This window comes from Lactuca sativa, chromosome 9 (assembly GCF_002870075.4).
Source record: "Lactuca sativa cultivar Salinas chromosome 9, Lsat_Salinas_v11, whole genome shotgun sequence".
Classification (NCBI taxonomy): Eukaryota; Viridiplantae; Streptophyta; class Magnoliopsida; order Asterales; family Asteraceae; genus Lactuca; species Lactuca sativa.
Window position 1 is genome coordinate 168,843,767 of NC_056631.2, and position 13,095 is coordinate 168,856,861.

The 13,095-nt window shown below is 31.3% G+C and overlaps 2 pseudogenes; both read left to right on the forward strand.

Moving 5' to 3' along the window:
• The first annotated feature begins 379 nt into the window (after window positions 1–379).
• Window positions 380–2,440, forward strand: LOC111912701 (60S ribosomal protein L7a-2-like; annotated as a pseudogene).
• An 8,797-nt stretch (window positions 2,441–11,237) lies between these two features.
• Window positions 11,238–12,804, forward strand: LOC122196135 (DNA-directed RNA polymerase subunit alpha-like; annotated as a pseudogene).
• The last annotated feature ends 291 nt before the right edge of the window (window positions 12,805–13,095 follow it).

Here is a 13,095-nt window from a genome sequence, read left to right on the forward strand (position 1 = left end):
CGTTTTGACGCATCTTTCATTCTCCTCACACTGCTGTGCAACCTTTTCCAAGGTAACGATTTCATCTCCATCTCTCGACTTCATCATCTCAATGAAGAAAAAAGGCTTCTGATTTCCATTATCTGCTTCATCTCTGCTGTGATTTCACCTGCTTCATCTCTTCTGTTCTTGAGAATACTCGCCAACAGTGTTCTTCCACTATTCCTTGACCTGCTTCTTTCTGTATTCTTTTATCCACAATGTCTTCAAAGACATTCTCACACACTTTCTAAAAAAATCATTTTTTCTCTCTCAAGAACCCTAGCCGTCACTCACACCACCATATTTGTAGTGTGTTCTGTTCAGATATATATGCATCGATGAAACAAGGAACCTTGATATGGAAGGCCACCCAAGTATTAACTCTTCAAGATTCAGGCCCCTGACACCCCATTTACATCAGACTACCAACACCACCGCAAACAATGGATGTTGGTGGTTTGGTCTCACACCTTCTTTACTGTGGGATACAGATCCTAACCATCTGACCTCCCTCTCTCTCTCTCATGACGAAGAACACAATTTGAAGGATTATCAATCAAGAATGATTGGTTATGGTTATGATTTAAAAGGCAAACTGAATATATCAGTCGATATCGATGGAGGGTTTGCGAAAACCAAGGTAATAATTTTGATTTGCTTTTAGTTGGTGTTTCTCTTACTGGTACCCTTCTTTCACATTCTCAAATTATGTGTTCTTCTGTGTGGATTTGTTTGAAATTTGAAAGAAAGTTTTATGAAGCACTCCAACTGCTCGATGAAATGCTTGAACCAGGTTTTTGGATTCATTCCAGTCAGTTATTAGATCATGCATTACTACATTTAATCTCAATTTAGTTGTGGATTTTGTTGACTTAATCTATGTTATGAGCATATTGGATCATATTTAAATTATTATGTTATTGAATACATGCTAAACTTCAATGTATGTATAGCCCATATAAAGTTTAAGAGATAGACGGTTATATGCAACTTCATTGAACAAAGAAGAGTTACAAATGGTTATGTCAAATTGACTATAGTCATAGTAAAAGAGATTTGATTTTGATGTGATTTTTTTAATAAGGAGCCTCTAAATAAATGTGAAAATTTAAGGACTAGGAAATAGGACAACCCGGGTTAAATTATATAAATTGTAACAGAATCCTCATATGATATTCTCCTTCCTATAGACTCGCACCTATTTTGTCACCTGCCTCATGGTATCATATCCAGAGAGCTAAAGTAGCATTTATATATTGGCAGTAAACTCGAATCGATAACATAGATTTTGAAACCGAAATTCGTTTACTCATAACTACATATTTTGAAAACCCCTGGAGTATGATTGGAATTGTTCCGTTGTTAATATCTACGAGTCTATCTAATTTCCCAGGAGAAGGTCGCGAATCCATTGTTCGAGAAACGACCAAAGCAATTTGGAATCGGTGGAGCTTTGCCTCCTAAGAAGGATCTTCACAGATTCGTAAGATGGCCTCAAGTCGTCCGAATTCAGAGAAAGAGGAGAATCCTCAAGCAGCGTTTGAAGGTCCCACCAGCATTGAACCAGTTTACCAAAACCCTTGACAAGAATCTCGGTATAATGCTCATCCTTAACAATAATTTTGTTCTAATTCCAACTATGTTCTTACTCCTTTTACAATCCACCGAGTTTCATCAAACTGATAGACAAATCTCTGTTTATGAAATTATGAAGCAACGACTTTGTTCAAGATGCTACTCAAGTATAGGCCGGAAGACAAAGCAGCCAAAAAGGAACGCCTGTTGAAGAGAGCTCAAGCTGAATCAGAAGGAAAGACTGTTGAAGCTAAGAAACCCATTGTTGTGAAGTATGGTCTTAACCATATTACCTACCTTATCGAGTAGGTTTTTCTCATTTACACTCACTGTAATCTTCTATTTCTTTTTCTTCTAAAGTGCTTAATGACATATTATGTTCCATTTCAGAACAAGGCACAATTGGTGATCATTGCCCATGATGTTGATCCAATTGAATTGGTTGTCTGGCTTCCTGCACTCTGCAGAAAGATGGAAATCCCTTACTGCATTGTAAAGGGGAAATCTCGTTTAGGAACTGTAAGTTTTTCCCTTATCATACTTTTTACTTTTTTTTTTCTTCTCATTTTCAGTTGTGAGTGACAATTCTTTTTGTATTACCTTTATGGCTATTTTCTGTTTTTTAGGAAAAGAATACGGTCTTTTCCAGAGAGCTTCTTGTCACCTCTTGATTTGGTTGTTGTTCCAGGAGACAATAAGATGACGTCGCTCCTCACCACCTCCTGCTGATGCCACACATTTTCTCTTTACTACTTGCCAAACTTCAAAGTTTCTTTCATCATATCACATGAACCATTAGAAAATTAATTTGAAGGCCTGTAGCCATCTCTCTCTCTCTCTCTCTCTTCACCCTTTTCTCCCGATTTTTTTGGGTCCAATATTTCTTTGTTCATCGTCATTGCTGCTTGTTACCTATCTATGGCCACCATGAAATATTGAATAAACCAATTTTTATTTAATTTGGTTGAATACAGGTAGTTGTTTCATTCGAAATTTGGATCTTTTTATCTTCCTTTGTTTAGGTTATAATCCAGTTGGGTTGTATCCAGTATATAAGTTTATGGCTTGTTATATGTCAGTAGTTATATATGATAGTTATAATTCTGACCTTACCATGTTCAAATACTGGGCTTATCCCTTTTGTATTATGTATCTTCAATTCGGTTTATTCTTTGTAATATAGCCTTTCTAGATTTTGTAATTTTCTAATTGGAGTAAATTATTTTTGTATTGTTTTAAGCAGAACTTTGTGTTTAAACACTAATTCCAATGGGTTATTGCTGGTTGCTGTTCAGGCAGACATCAAGCTTCTCCACCAGCCTTGCCAGCAACAGTTACCTTCTGTGTCCCTGAGTACCTGTACAAGAATGACAACCTTACATCTTGATTGACAACCTTACCCTTGATGCACCCTTTAACTTCTCTGCTATGGAAGGGCAGTATCATAATTATGTTTATGGGCATGAATATTACATATTTTTCTTTTCTTATGTTTAAACACTAATTCCAATTTGTTTTTTTTGAAGCATCTTCTAGCTATGGTGAACCAAAATACACTCAAGGAGAAAACATCTAGTGGTATGCAGGGTGTAAACAACGAATGGTGCACACTTCTTCACCTTCTTGGCTGTTGTCTTCTTTCACAAGCACATCTTCAATCATCATGGGGTTCTATTGAAAAGAAAGTTAATGAAGCCATTTCTTGCTTTTTTTAGGTATGTGTTATGTGACATATCATCCACTAATGTATCATTTATCATTCAGCATCTTTTACTTTGATGGGTATAGATACAGAAGGGTAAAATGGTCATTTACTTGCATTCAAACAGTTTATTCATTTAGTAAAAAAAGGGACATATATATAGGTGTGTTTCTTATTGACCTAACAAATACAAAGGGGTAGAATGGTCATTTACTTCCATTCAGATAGTTCACTAGGGGGTGATGCTTTTTGACATAGTACATACAAAGGGGTGTTTCTTTTTGAATTCATATGTACAGAAGGGTAATAGGGTCATTTACTCACATTCACATAGTTCATCCAGTCAACAAAATAGACAAATACGTAGTTGTGTTTTCTTTTTGACTTAATGCACTTATTAATATGGCTATTATTATTATTATTATTATTATTATTATTATTATTATTATTATTATTATTATTATTATTATTATTATTTATTGCTATATGTTAATGTTATTTTTTTTTATTAATATATAGGTTAATTCGTTCGGAATCTAACACAGCTGGAAGAAGGTTGTGGATACTTTCATTTGGACTTGGTTATACAAATAAGTTATATAGTTAGGGAAAACCTCTTAATAGCAATGTACAATTAGGTCCCCTTAATACCAATGTATTACAATGTATTGTATTTTTGTATGACAATAAATTTTATGTAATGGATTATATTTTTTATATATGATATATTATTTTCTATTATTGGACATTAAATGCAAATTTAATTTGAAAATTAGTAAATCCATAAATAATTTTTTTTAACATTTAAAATTATGATACGCAAAAATGTGTGTCATCTTTATTTATGACATGGCCTTTCTTGACATGGGCTTTCTTGATACGCATTGCGTGTCATAAACACGCGCGTCGTAAGGTTACGACACGCGAATGCGTGTCGTCTTCCTTTATGACAGGGCCTTCCTTGATACGCATTGCGCGTCATAAACGCGCGTCGTAATTGCGCGTCATAAATGCGCGTCGTAAATGCGCGTCGTCTATAGACGACGCGCAAAAGCGCGTCGTCTCTCTTTATGACAGGGCCTTCCTTGACACGCATTTGCGCGTCGTCTGAGCGTTTTACGACGCGCAATGAGCGTCGTAAAAGGCCTTTTTTCTAGTAGTGATCACAACTTATTAATGGAAGGGCACGTTCAAAAGCTCCATTAATTAACTATACTAAATAAATTTCAATAGTCAATATTCCTAATAACATCTTTCATGCTATTTTCATAATCTTAAGATATTTTAAATTTAAAAACAGACAATTCAAAAATGAATTTCAATCAAAAAATTTACTCGTTGTCAATCTCAACAACTGTTTTCTAAAACCACCATTTGATCTCCCATGACGGAAGCTGACCCACAATACTCTGACGAAAGTTCAGCTTCAAATGATGTAGAAATTAAAGACACATCCACCAACAAAGAAACAATCAAATTTGTTATGCTCGACAACATTAATGTAATGGAGATTATTCTTGCAGATAAAGAATGGGCAGGTGTGTTCCCGTTTGATAGCCCTGTTTATTTTGAAAGATTTTGTTATCCTTATGTTCGTAGGGGCATTGGGAATACAGAATGATGGACTCAGAAAGATAGAGAAATTAAGAATAAATTCAACAGTAAAAGTGCTCCAAAGGGGGACGTTGAAAAGAAGGAATTCAAATTGTGGAAGAAGATATGGGGGAATGAACAAAAAGGCAATGATCTGGGTGAGGGTTCAAGTAAATGACTTTTTAATCTACTATTACATATTTTTATCTATATAGATAATGATTTCTTACTATAAGAAATTCAGTGGTGGATAAAGAAAATAATCAAATACAATGATTCGTTCATAAATGGATAAAACTGAACTATAGTATATTTAGATGTTAGTTGCTTTGAAAATGAAATAATAATGAAGTCGTTGGAATATCTAATTTTGAATTCATGATATTTTATAGACAAACTAATAGAATTGTGAGTGGTTCTTTATTGATGTATGAAACTAAAGATTTATCTTGGCAAAAATAATTTAATTGGTATTAGATTTAGATTTTAAGGTTGTTTTGTTGTGTGTCTAAACCATTAATAATCGTTTTAACTATAAAATTTAGATCTGTTTTCCAATTTACTAATGTAAAAGCATTACAAATATTAATTTAAAATAATGATTAAATGTGGTGAAATATTTAATTGAAATCCAATGGATTAAAATCAATTATAACGTTGGGTATATAGTTCAAACGACAATTAAATTGTGCAATAGAAAAAAATAAAACATTTTTAATATAAAATGCTAAAAAATATATTTTTTTCAAAAGCATGTATTATTAAGTTTTTAAGGAAAATGAAGTTATAATGTTGCCACTAAACATTTTTATCTCTAATCAATTAAACATTTTCATGATAAAATTCCGAATAATAAAACATTCCAATGATGAAATTCCAAAGTGACCGTAAAGAAACCGGAATATTTGTTATCTTTTTTTATTTTTTTTACTTGAAAATTTTGGTGTAAAAGTGTCAACCTTACCAGTTTGTTGTTAACTTTTTTTTTTTAAAATCACAATTTTATCATTACAAACCTTTTCTGCAACCAAACTACAAAGATCATTTATGCATGTCTTCTTCAAAATCTTATTCAATTATTATACATTAATTCTTTTAATTTTTTTTTAATTTCTTTTTATTATATCACTTTTTTTAATTGTTTTATTATATATTAATAAATATTATTTTAATATATAATATTTATATATTAATAAATATTACTTTATTAGATTATTAATTACCTTATTTTTTTAATTTATTTTTTCAATGGATTATTTATTTTTTATTCGATTATTATATATTAATAAATATGTAATATTTGTATATATAATATTACTTTATTGGATTATTAATCTCTTTTAATTTCTTTTTGATTAAATTAAGTTTTTTATTGGATTATAATTTATTAATAATTATCGTTTTTAATATACAGTATTTATATATTAATAAATATTATCTTTTGTATTACTATTTTTAATTGTTTTTAATTTTTTTAATTGTTTTCTTTACTATTTTAAATAAAAAAAACCCAAAAAGATTCCCCCCACCCCACATCTCCTAATTTAGTTTGAATATTTAGAAGAGATTATATTTGGACACCATCAACACCATCACCCAGTTCAACAATGATGGGATGAGTGAGATTGTTTTTAAATAAATTAGAATGGTAGTGGTGTTATAAAAAAATGAATTAATCCATAAAAATTGAAATTCGAAAAAAATAACCAAAATAAATTAATAGTCTAGGTAAACCAACTCATTTTCATCATCTCCATCTTCAAAATCTTCATATTCTTTGTCTTCCTCCCCATATCCCTCATTCCCATCATTAGATATTTGGTCATATGTATTTATACTTGAGGCTAGGCACAATCATTTCGTACGAGTTACAGTAAGGGGTGACTCAAACTGCTTTTCAACCTGAAAGATTTTATATGTTTCCATTTCAGCTTCAGTGACTTCAAATACCCCTCTTGGTTTTGTCTTGATAACCGTCCACTTATATTTCGTCTATTTTTTCATTGAAGGGTATGATGTATAAACATTTGTTCTGCGTGTGATGCCAAGGAAAAAGGGTCATCAGTTTGAAGTCGAGAGTTGAATTTGACATCAATCAACTTGTTTTTGTTGACTATTACACCGTCTTTATTATCAAACCAAATACAATTAAACAATACAACAGTCGAGAGTCCGTTGTCATAATACCCAATCTCTAAGATCTCTTATAATATGTTCAACATTATATGTCTCCCCCATCACACATACTCCAAAGATATTCATTACACAACCGTCACCATATTGTTTGGATTAATTCTTTTTTGTACAACACCACCACCATCCTAATATATTTAAAAAAAATCCCACTCATCCCACTACTGTCGGACTAGGTGATGATGGTGATGTTGTAAAAAATATGTTATCTTCCAAATATTTATAATAAATTAGGAGACATGGGGTGTGTGAGATTTTTTTGGGTTTTTTGATTTATTAAAATAAATAAAACAATTAAAAGAAATTAAAAACAATTAAAATAGCAATACAATAAAATAAAATTTATTAATATATAAATATTATATACTAAAAACAATAGTTGTTAGTAAATTATAATCCAATAAAAAACAACTAATCTAATAAAAAAAATAAAAGAAATTAATAATCAAGTAATATTTTTTAATATATAAATATAATATATTTAATAATACATAACAATCCAATAAAAAGAAATAATCTATTATAAAAGAAACTATAAAAATAACTAAATGTAATTACAAAATCCAATAAAGTAATATTTGTTATATAAATATTATATATTAAAAATAATATTTATTAATATATAATAAAACAATAAAAAAGTAATCTAATAAAAAGAAACTAAAACTAAATAATTGAATAAAATTTAAAAGAAGAGATGAATAAATGGTCTTTGTAGTTTGGTTGCAGAAACGGTTCCTAGAGGTAAAATTATCATTTAAAAAAGTTAATAGCCAAAATGTTAAAGTTAACATTTTACATCAAAAATGCACAATGTATCTAAAATTGGATCACTTTTACACCATAAAACATTTTTGGACCAAAATCACATAACTTTGACAATCATAAGGACCATTTTTGCTATTTTATCAAAAAATAATAAAAACCCCTCCAACATGTATCCCCCCTCCCGTCTTTTCTCTTTCTGTCAAATATCAAGCCGTCATTTGGTGGTGTTTTTTCCACCAATCTTGTTTTTTGGGTTATAATATTTTTTCTTTGAAAAATAAATCTGAAAAAACCAAAGCTCTTAAAATTTAATAATCTACAAAATGAGCACAATCATGAAAATTAATAAAAAAATGTTTTTTTTAAAAAAAACCCAGAAATTTTTTTTTTCCAAAAATCGTAAAAGTTTAAAGGATACTTCTACTTAATATACTAGTGACTTTGTAAAAAGAATTTTTCAAAAATAAGTTTTTGAAGTATTTATTTTTAAATTTAAGAAATATTAATTTAAAAAAATATTGAACATAATATGATCCAAAATGTGATGATTCAAAATATTTATGATTGCAAAAAAAAACTTTTGATTCAACTTGTTTATGATTCTTAATTTGTTATTATCTAAAAATATTTAGACTCAAATATTTTATATTCCTTAATTATATCTTTTATTATTCAATATATTAATGATCCAAAGTCATATGATTCAAAAATGATTGGATTCAAAATATTACGATTCAAAATAAAATGATTCAAAATTTTATAATCCAAAAATAATGTGATTCAAAAAGGTATGAAAGGAAAATATTATTAACCTTAATATTCTTCTTATTTAAAATTTTATAATTGTTAAACATTAAAAATTGAAACCGATATTTAGTTCAAAAAATCAAAAAAAAAAACAAAACCAAAAATAAAAAGAAACACTAGTATCTTCAAGTATGTAGTAAATATATCAAAAAAACTATATATATATATATATATATATATATATATATATATATATATATATATATATATATATATATATATATATATATATATATATATATATATATATATATATATATATATATATATATATTTAAAAAACAAAAAAAATTTAAAAAAAAACAAAAAAATTAAAAACGTTAAAATCGAGTATATATCTATTTGAATTTTTTTCAACAAAAAATAAAAATAAAAAACCAAAATAAACCAAAATAATTAATAAAACTCACTTAAATGACGTTCCATGAACGTTCGTCGTACGTGATTAAATCATTGAGACTGTATTAGTTACAACGGACATGCATCTCATGCGAACGCACCGGCCAAGTATTTTAGTTTGACAATTGTGCCTTGACAACATGGGAGGTGGAGAATTGTCCTCGCAGTTCTCAATATTTTTTTGACTCTTCACCTTAACCAGACCATATATATATATATATATATATATATATATATATATATATATATATATATATATATATATATATATATATATATATATATATATATATATAGAGAGAGAGAGAGAGAGAGAGAGAGAGAGGTAGGTTCAAAAGTTTCTTATAAATATTGTGTGGTAGAATGCACCAATAGGAATTTAGTATTAGTTATATGTATATTAAATGTTATTTATACTTATAACTCATTTTTATGGAAACTAATTAAATTCATCATTAATATCAACAATAATATTTTTTCAGAATCAATTCATATCTAGAAGAATGCGAGTGTATTCCAGCAGAATGAGAGTGTACTCCAGCAGAATGAGAGTGTATTCTAGTAGAATACACTCTCGTTCTTCATATTCCATGCAACTTTATTGTATTTTAAGTGAGTGGGTCCTAAAAGAAAATATGAACTCATATATAAAAACCTAGATGCGAATTCATTCTGAAAGAATGTTATTGCTGATATTAATGACAAATTTAATTAATTTCCATAAAAACAGAATTATAATTATGGATATCATTTAATATACATATAATTATGGAAATCATTTAATATCTATATTTATTTAATTAAATAATTATTTTATTTACTAAATTTATATTGGTGCATTCTAGCACACAATATTTATATATATATATATATATATATATATATATATATATATATATATACATATATATATATATATGTATATATATATATATATATATATATATATATATATATATATATATATATATATATATATATATATATATATATATATAAGGTGAGGTTCAATAGAGAACCATAATTAACCAAGGAACCAATCTCTTTTTCAACTGTTAGAACTTATTTTTTATAAAAAAAAAAAACTAAAAATACAGAAATTCATAAGTTTTTATCTTTTTTCCAATGATATAAAATTCGATTTTTTTATGTCAAATTCACAATTTGAATCTATGAAAATTCACACGGTGAATCCGAAAAATATTTTTCACATTGACAATGTTAATATATGACTTCAGATATTTTTAGATTTTTTTTGGATAAAAAATTAGTTTTAGAAATTGAAAAAAAGATTTGGTTCCTTGGAGAACCAATAATTATGGTTCTCTATTGAACTTTTCCATATATATATATATATATATATATATATATATATATATATATATATATATATATATATATATTTAATGTTACCATATGCGACCACGTTAAATATGACGGAAAGCACTGACGGGACGTTATATCGCCAGGGCCTTGGTCAGGTCTCAGTCTTATCCCGGACAAGCCAGCGTCAGTTCCTTGGTCGGATCCTCTCATTCTCTCATGACCAATTAGGTCATGACAAAGAGCCTGATGACGCCTAGAATTGACGTCACTTGGCTGTTAGACGGCGTGAGCGTACTTCTCCTAGTAGGAAAGTGCCACGTCTCACTCCCACGTAGGGAGAGTTACCTAATTCCGTTAGCAACAGGTATAAAAGGATCCTTTCCTTCCCAAGGAAGGTGACTATCTTCTTCCCTATACAATTTTGCCTAAATTTTTCTCTGAAAGAAAGTTAACTTGATCGTCGGAGTGACGTCCTGGGAGAACCCCCGATCGTCCTTTAACAATTCTTCTGTGTTGTGTTCTCAGGTAAACCTCCAACACCAACTTGTCAACAAATGACCAATTCCCTGAAGAACCTATCACAACATTTGGCGCCATCTGGACGTATCCTCAGAGTGATACAACCAATAGACGATGTTGGTTCTCTACAAAAGGGGGATGTAAACTCAACAGCAACCGAGATGGTAAAAGAAGATCTGTTCAGAACACCGGTGAGTAAACAAGGAACATCACCGCGAGTGTAGAACACAGGCCCCAACCCAGGTGCTAATAGCACGACTCCTGCCAATTACGATAGAAATAGCAGAGCTAGTACTCAAGAGCAGTTTTCGCAACTATATATTAGCTGCCTCAAATGGCGATAACACATCTCGATTTGTTGCAAGAACCTCCGTATGATGGCAACGAGGTACTCACTATCTCTAAATCCAGTAAGAGAAATACAACTCACCTAACGGAGGATGAGATATAGGTACTCTCGAGAAATCTACTCAATATCACTTTTTGAGTAGCAATCCCAGGCTATCGAACTGGGATCCACGAGATCCACTCTTCATATCTGGATTCATTTGCCATATGAAAATCCATCGGATATACATCGACAATGGTAGTAGCTCCGACATACTCTACGAGCATTGTTTCAGGCAACTACCGGAAGCATGGAAGGAGGGGCTAAGGCCCCCAACTGAAGGACCATTGGTGGGGTTCACCAGTCACAGCTTGTGGCCATTGGGCACTATCCGACTATCTTTCACGTTGGTCAGTCATGACAAAAGGGACAAAATCACAAGAACAATCGAGTTTTCTATGATTCGGTTTCCAGCATAACATAACATTCTGCTCGGATGATCAGCAATATCCTTACTACAGCTCGTGCCATCGATGATACATGGCATAGTTAAATTTAGCACACGCCAAGGATCAACAACAATTATTGCCACAAACACCAGGGCGCAGCACTGCAATCAGATCATAGCTGCTCCTGAGTTGGTACGAGCTCCAAAAAATTCGAAGGAGGATTGTTCCACTTAACAACACCAGGTAAACACAGAATACCCAGAACAACTTGTGCAAATTGGTGCTCACCTATCCGACGAGATCAAGGCACGACTAGTAGCGCTTCTGAAGCAACGTGTGTTGAATCAGCAGCAGACAGTAAGCGTCTTCTTTATGGGCACTTTATTCTGTCTCCGATTATGAAAGGTCAAGCAGACACAATAGGCATTGCTATGTGAAGAGCTTTGCTTGGAGAAATCGAAGGGACATGTATCACACGCGCAAAATCTGAGAAAATATCACACAAATATTCTACCATAATGGGTATTCAAGAATCAGTACATGAAATTTTAGTGAATTTAAAAGAAATCGTATTGAGAAGTAATCTCTATGGAACTTGTGAGGCGTCTATTTGTGTCAGGGGCCCCGGATATGTAACTGCTCAAGATATCATCTTACCGCCTTATGTAGAAGTCCTCGATAATACACAGCATATAGCTAGCTTGACGGAACCCATTGAGTTGGTTATTGGATTACAGATAGAGAAGAATCGCGGATATCTTATAAAAGCGCCAAATACCTTTCAAGATGGAAGTTATCCTATAGATCCTCTGCTATTTTTAGCCTGGAAGCCAACAGATCTGACAGGCGTAGACCGACAGGTTATAGAGCACAGTCTCAACATCTTCCCCGGAAGCAATATTGTCATAGAAAAGAAGAGGGGCCAGGCGGAAGACCGGAACAAGGCTATAAATGCAGAAGTAGCCAACCTAGTGAGTGACGACATACTTAAGGAAGCAATGTTCCCGACATCGATAGCAAATCCCATTATGGTAAAGAAAGCCAATGAGTCATGGCGAATGTGTATTGACTACTCAGACCTTAATAATGCTTGTCCAAAGGATCATACCCCCTTCCGGAGATAGATCAGAAAGTCCAATCGCTCGAAGGGTCTGGATTCAAATGTTTCCTTGACGCGTACAAAGGTTATCATCGAGTATAGATGAAACGAGAGGATGAGGCAAAAACAACTTTTCACACCGAGAAGGGCACTTTCTGCTACCAGAAAATGTCATTTGGACTCAAAAACACGGGTGCTACATATCAGAGACTAATGAACAAGATATTCGCTGATCAAATTGGTAGGAACATCGAGGTCTACATTGATGACATGGTAATAAAGAGCCGTAACGAAGAAACATTACTCCATGATGTGG